Source organism: Propithecus coquereli, unplaced genomic scaffold (genome assembly GCF_000956105.1).
Source record: "Propithecus coquereli isolate 6110/MARCELLA unplaced genomic scaffold, Pcoq_1.0 Scaffold75, whole genome shotgun sequence".
In the NCBI taxonomy this organism is placed as follows: domain Eukaryota; kingdom Metazoa; phylum Chordata; class Mammalia; order Primates; family Indriidae; genus Propithecus; species Propithecus coquereli.
The window spans coordinates 4,436,797-4,442,359 of NW_012153618.1; the positions used below are offsets into that span (position 1 = coordinate 4,436,797).

A 5,563-nucleotide genomic window follows, 5' to 3' on the forward strand; every position below is an offset into this window, starting at 1 on the left:
CATATTTTTTCAATTTTTAAAATTATTTCCCTACTGCATATCACCCATATTACATTTTTCCTCTCTATTCCCATGATGCAGACCCTACAACACGTTGCAGTTGGTTTTTGCTCTCGTCAAGATTACCTAACTGCTTGTGAGGTCCATGGACTTCTTCCTTCTCCACTTCAAAATATCTTTGCACCTCGAACTAATTCCCCTTTCTCTTTACTTTCTGCTTTGAGGAACAGTTGAAGACAAAGCAAAGCAAAATAAAAACTTCCATGGTCCTCCTCATTCTTTGTATCACCTGTACTCTACACTTACAGAAGCCCAATCTGGTATGTTCTCTCAGGGATAAGGAAGGATAATTCACCCCATAATTCTTGCTGGCTGCTTGGGGCAAATCAATGTCAGAGCTCTCCCTTTTCTATCAATATTATGGCCTATTGCCAACCGCGAAATATAACGCATGTATGTGAAGTACCTTGTAAATTGTAGCACAATATCCTTATTGCCAGGTTTCAAACATCCCAACCAGCTACTGTTCTCTGGACTCTTCTCGACATTTCTTTCACCCACGTCCCGTCCTTGGTCTTGCTCTACCCTCCCAACACACATCTCTAAACCCCTAAGTCCTTGCCTCTTGGAGCCCGTTTCTAAGGTCAAACTGCCTACATTATCAGCATTTTCTTTGGCACATTCACCTCCACTCTAAGCCTTAACTGAATGAAACTGTTCCTTTCCTAAATACTATTTCCTTCAAAACCCTCCCGAGCGAGAGTTATTCATTTTCAAACCCTTTCTTCTCACTCCACCATCAGTTCTGTCATCAGTCTGAGCCACAAGGACTCGACTTCTCCACAGCATCCTTCTACTTCCTTGTTTCAGCTCCCAAAAACCACTGCTCACTCCTTTCTTAGTAGTCCATTTATATGGCCATAGCTCAAACTTTCTTATTTAGAGAAACAAAAGAGAAAAAAAAAAAAACACACAGACATCAACCACCAAAGAAATCAACACTTCAGAAATCTTTATGTGGGAAGTGTTTGTCCTGTGCTCTGTGGTCCCTCAACCCTTCCTGATTCTCCCACTCTGTCTTTATTCCTGACCCAGCCTATACAGTATGGCGCATGATTGAAATGACACTAGTACTCCAGAATCCCTAATATTTAGTCCTTCTGTGGGACACACTGTGCCAATAGCTAAAACTGACAAAATGTAACCATCCATTCTATACTTTATCCACTTCTACTCCAGAAATGACAACCAATTCTCAGGGGGGCGGGCACAAATGATGACTGATTCCATTACAAATTGGTGTCAGCCAACCTCAGCTGGATCCACAATCCTTGTCCATCCATACTTGATGCTCTAGCGTAGCTGTTATGTATCATTTCAACTTTATGCTTAGTACAAGATCAACCAATTACCTTTTTGAATCTTTAATTTGAGGGGGTAAAATCAAGTGTTTCCCAAAATTCATGATTTTAATGTATTTCTCACTTTATCAGTCCTTTTTCTTTTTAACACAAGATGGATAGGAAAGGAAAATAATATCCATATTCGATTTATAATGTGCTAGATGCTAAGCAAGTTGACGTTAGATACATTCTATTCAATTTCCATTACTTAGCACAGCAATATAGGTATCATCTCTATCTGTACAAATGAGAAAACAGTCTAAGGGAGGTTAAGTAATTTGTCCAAGGTCACTAAGAGAATCCCTGGTCAACACCCTCTGTGGAAACACTCTCAGCACCAGCACACCTACCTCCACCCCCAGCCCCACTTCATTCCCCCCATTCACATAACATAGACATTTCCCTTTGAAGCAAAGTTTCTGTTCCTTGGTCACAAGCACTAAAATAGTTCTAAATTGTAGGCATTAGACATAAAAAAACTGGTTGATGCACCAAGATTAAAACATAGGAGCTTGAATTTGTCTAAAACATAGTTTGAATAAGTATAATGCTTATTATATATGTGTGTGCTTGGTTTTAACAGCATCATTGTGAAAGAGTTGTAGTCCCCTTGAACTTAGAAAGCCAAGTTCTAAAGTCTGACTACCTTGGATATATCTGGGTAGCCAAGTCCATCTGCCAGACCAAACGTAGTAAGATCCAACATTAAACCAATGCGGCTCCACAAGAGGGATGGAGCAATGAGATAGCCCATGGCAATGGGACATGGCTCTGGTCTCTGCAGATGGTCTTCTTGTGAACTCACAAAGGACCTAGGTTTTGGGGGGACCCTTAGACTATAGGAGTGATTCCATCTACCCTTCTCCAGCATCAACATCAGCTGGCATGCTGTACATAGAGGGTGAGAAACTCTAACCTGGACTGTTCTTTTTGGCCTCAGATCTTCCCTTTAATTCTCTAGGTCTTTGGAGGCAGTGATGAATGTCCTTTTACAGTCTCCACACTTGGCGAACCTGCATCTCTGGGAAAGAGGCTTCTCATAAAGAACCAGAAAATTAGTTCTTACAGAGATGAATACAGTCATCCAGGGGGTCAATAGAGAAGCTACAGAATATAACTATTTTTTTCCAAAGCTCATGTTGTTTAGGTTAAACTCTGTTGCTTTCAGGGGGAGAAACAGTCAGATGACACTCGGTTTTTATAATCTCCTCTAAAGGCTGCTAGCATATGTCTCTCTCTAGTGCCCTCTTGCCTGTAAAGGGAAAGAATAGTATGATAGCTTTTTCTCTTGTTCCTGCACTGGCCAATGGGTCTCCTCTTCACTCAGTACCTCTAGCAGGAACCTGGGAGCCTCTCAGGCCTCATGGCCCCAACTGATGCATCACTCATTTCTGTTCATAGATGTCAGACCTCGTCACAGAGGCACCACTCTTTCCCCAGCTCCACTGCCACCATTTCCGACCTGCATGGACTCCTGCAACACCGTATTTGTCCTCTCCGAGTCCGTTCTTTCTCCCCAGTCCCTCCTCCACAGCTTCACCAGCACTGACATTATAACAGTAATTCACCTTATTTCCTAGCCCTACAGAATTGCTTTTCAGAGTGATTTCCGCCTGGACATGTTTGAGAAATGCAAATTCTTAGGCCACACCCAGTCCTATTGAATCGGAAATTCTGAGGATGGGGTCCAACCATCTATAATTTAACAAGTCCACAAGATAACTGCAGTACATAATAAAGTGTAAGACCCACAGGACAGCTCTGGAACATCAAGATCAAATGCCTTCCCCACCTGAACCAAACCTACATGTCCATCCCCAACAGCTGCTGTTCCCTCCTTCCTCTTCCCCTGCTCCGGCCACACTAAACGGCCCAGTAGTCTCACGTCCTAACCAGGCGCTTCCTTCTCTGCGTATCTTTACATAGACAATTTCCAGGGGGTGAAATACCTTTTCCACCTTCTATTTATCTTTTGATACTGAGTTCATACGTCAACATTTCTGTGAAATTTTTCCACCCTCCTCTTGGTACTTTGTACACAGCTCTCCCAGCACTTTTCACTTCAATTGGAATAGGGGTCTGCCTTTTCTCTTCCCTCTATAAAGGGTCAGGCTAGGCAGAGACCATACAATGGTTAAAGGAAGGGGCTTTGGAACTATGTAGTAAGGGCAGGAACCCTACCTATGTCCCCCTGAACTGTGTTTCTTGGCCTCTCTAAGCTTCAGCTTTTTCACCTTTAAAGTGAGGGCAACAGTGATTACCTCTAAAGTTTGTTGCAAAGTAAAGGAGATAATTTATCTAAGGCATGGAGCAGAAAAGATATTGTCTTTAAAAAATTGTATAATATTTGATACAAAAGAATCTATATAGTGAGTAGGTTATATAGCAGACCGGCCAAACAAATGCCCTTGAATGTATCACTCAACATGAGGAGTCAAATATTAGCATTAAGACTGAAGCCATCTGTGTACCCACCCTTCCCACCCCTGTCACCTTCATCGAGAATTAACTATCTGGAAATGTAACCTTTCCATTCTCTTCCCTTTCAAAATGTAGTTTTAACATATGAATACGTACCAACATTTACTGTTCCATTTTATATTCATTCGAGGTGTTGTACTCCCCTCAAATAAATGGTGTTCTATTGTTCTTATTCTTCTGAATTTAGGTTTTTTAATGTTCAGCATTATAAGAGTCATCCATATTTCTGCATGTAGTTATGGTTAATTCAACGTTACTGTTGGGTAATATTTTATAATTTGATTATACCACAATTTATTTAGCATTATACTGTTAATAGTATAATGATCTACATATTTGGGTTGTTTCTAAATTTTGCTATTATGAACATTAATATGAACGTATTTATACAGGTTGTCTATGCTCCTGTGTAAGAATTCATCTAGTATATATACCTAGGAGTGGACTGTCTGATTTCTAGATTATGTACATGTTCAAAATTATTTAGCAATTGCTAAATAATAATCCAAAGATATTATGGCTATTAATGAATATATCGATTCTATCAATTGGCCTTATAAAAGAATTTGCTTTGGTCTTTTTATCATCTTACTCATTAATGTTCCCTCTTACCTATATTATTTCTTTCTTCCTACTTTTCTAGGATTTATTTTGTTCTTTTTCTTACTTTTTAAGATTAATATATATAGATAATCATTTTTTAGTCTTTCTTTTGTAATATAAACGTTTCAGGTGATCACATTCCCTGCACAAACCCTTTTAGATGTCTTCCTGGGCTATAGGATATTTTTGTCCAACATTTTAGCCTATTTTCCTTCAGCCCTATGTGTAAGAAACTATTGTTATTTTATATAGACAGTATTTATGTGGGTGGCATTACCTAATTTTTCTAATGGCACCAATGTTTTAGCTTTTATTTGTAGTAGATATGGGTCACTTGGTTCCATGTATTTTACATTTACATTGTAATTTGTTTTGAACATTTAGAAGTGTTACAATTTCTACACGTCTTTTCATTAAATTTTTTTGTTTTATTATTGATATTGAAATACATTGTGATCCTTTCTCTATTTTTTCCTACCCCTTTCTCTCCTCTTTCTTTTCTTTCTCTCTCCTTTTTTTTTTCTTCCTCTCTCCTTTTTTTTTTCTTCCTCTTCCTTCCCTCCTTTTCTCCTCAGCCTCCATGCTGATTTACAAGTGCTGTTTAATGTGCCCAATGTTGTCTTACCCTGGATTTCCACAAGGCAAATATCCTTGACATTTTGTACCTGAGGCTCTGACTCCCCCCTTGGGATGGGCCATGTCCTCAGTCTGGGGCATTTTGTTACTTTCCTGGCTTCTGCCTTAAAGAGTCCTTCGCCATAGTTTACCCATTGTCTATGTTCCATTAATATGTCAGGTGAACCTTCACTCTCAATTCGGAGACTTTTCCTATCTGCACCAGAGAAAATAGTTTGGGTTTCAAGCAAGAGAAAATCTAAAGCCAGCTGGTTAAACAGTAAAGGACTCAGGTAGTGGAAAATCCAGAAGCCTGGCAGACTTAGGAGGAACCCAGTCTCTCCAGAGATACATTTCCTCCCTATTTCAATGACAAAGTGAGGTAGTCCCTCTGCATCTGTGAACCGGCCATATTTGTATCTGAGGTAAAGAATGTAGGAGCTATGAAGGCAGAAGGAATC

General features: G+C 39.7%; 1 protein-coding gene across 1 annotated transcript in view; it reads right to left on the minus strand.

Moving 5' to 3' along the window:
• Nucleotides 1-5,563, minus strand: part of CNTNAP2 (contactin associated protein-like 2) — a 1,798,324-nt gene that overhangs the window by 1,272,195 nt on the left and 520,566 nt on the right. The gene's annotated exons all lie outside the window — the stretch shown is intronic.